Here is a 1,629-nt window from a genome sequence, read left to right as displayed (position 1 = left end):
CCTACGTGGTATTTACGACGATTTCATCCTACGTGGTTTTTACGACGAATTCATCCTACGTGGTATTTACGACGATTTCATCCTACGTGGTTTTTACGACGAATTCATCCTACGTGGTATTTACGACGATTTCATCCTACGTGGTTTTTACGACGAATTCATCCTACGTGGTATTTACGACGATTTCATCCTACGTGGTTTTTACGACGAATTCATCCTACGTGGTATTTACGACGATTTCATCCTACGTGGTTTTTACGACGAATTCATCCTACGTGGTATTTACGACGATTTCATCCTACGTGGTTTTTACGACGAATTCATCCTACGTGGTATTTACGACGATTTCATCCTACGTGGTTTTTACGACGAATTCATCGTACTTGGTATTTACGACGATTTTGTCCTACGTGGAATTAACGAGTCCCGCGTTCTTTTTTTTTATATTTCGTCGTTATTTCCTCGTTGACCTACGAGTCCTTTACGACGATTTTTTGTTTGTGGAATTAACGAGTGTTATGTTTAAATCCCTAGAATCCGAAACCCCCAAACCCCATATTCCTTATTTTCTACTTCATATATTCCAAACCTCATCTTTATTTCTATTCCAAACCACAATTCCCACATTTGCTTATTCATAAAACAAACTCCCAGCATTCCCTTATTCATAAAACAAACCTCACATTATCTTATTCATAAAACAAACTCCCTCATCTTATTCATAAAACAAATACATCAATCGGATACATCGACATTCTCGTCATCACTAGAAACATCATCATTTTCATTAAACTCGTCTTCAACAGCTTCGTCTGTGGCATCATCGGTAAGATCTTCGTACTCGTGATTATGCGGATCAATGAGAAGGATGTCATCAATTTCTTGTTCAGGTTCCTCGACTTCATTTATCTGTTCTTCTTGCAATGGTGGTTCTTCTCCACTGATGATTCGTCCTCGAGGTGTAACTTTGATCACTGCTAACCAATTTATACCTGAATCTCTCATCCGAGGGTATGGAAGGAAGCTAACTTGGTCTGCTTGTGAAGCTAAGATGAAAGGCTCGAATTTGTTGTACCTTCTTCCACCGTTGACATCAACTACACCGAATTTGTTAGACCGAACACCTCTGTTGACGACGGGGTCGAACCATTCACATTTGAAGAGGACGCATTTCAGCTTCAGTATCCCTGGAAATTCGACTTCAATAATCTCCGTCAAGATCCCGTAGAAATCTGTTTCCCCTTTCACACATATTCCATAGTTACTGGTCGCCCGCTGTCTACCATAGTCATATGTATGAAAAGTATAGTCTCGTGTGAAATACATCTGTGATGTGGTGACCTTTACAAGTGGAGATTGAATTACTTCGTGTAACCACTTAGGATAATCTGCATCGTCGTCGTCATAATCAACCTGCAAAAATAAAGAGAATGTTAATGAAATACAGATAATGTATGAAATTTTTTTTAGTTAATACCTGATTCCGCAACCACTTAATGAAGTGTTGATCTTTCCTTTTGTCTACGTCACTTGTGGATATACCAGGAAATGTTTCTTCGACTTGAGAAACAAATAGGCTGTAAAATCACATTTTATAGGAATGAATCTCTCGCAATTATACAATTAATT

This window comes from Brassica oleracea, chromosome C7 (assembly GCF_000695525.1).
Source record: "Brassica oleracea var. oleracea cultivar TO1000 chromosome C7, BOL, whole genome shotgun sequence".
Lineage (NCBI taxonomy): Eukaryota > Viridiplantae > Streptophyta > Magnoliopsida > Brassicales > Brassicaceae > Brassica > Brassica oleracea.
Note: the sequence above shows the minus strand (reverse complement) of the source record.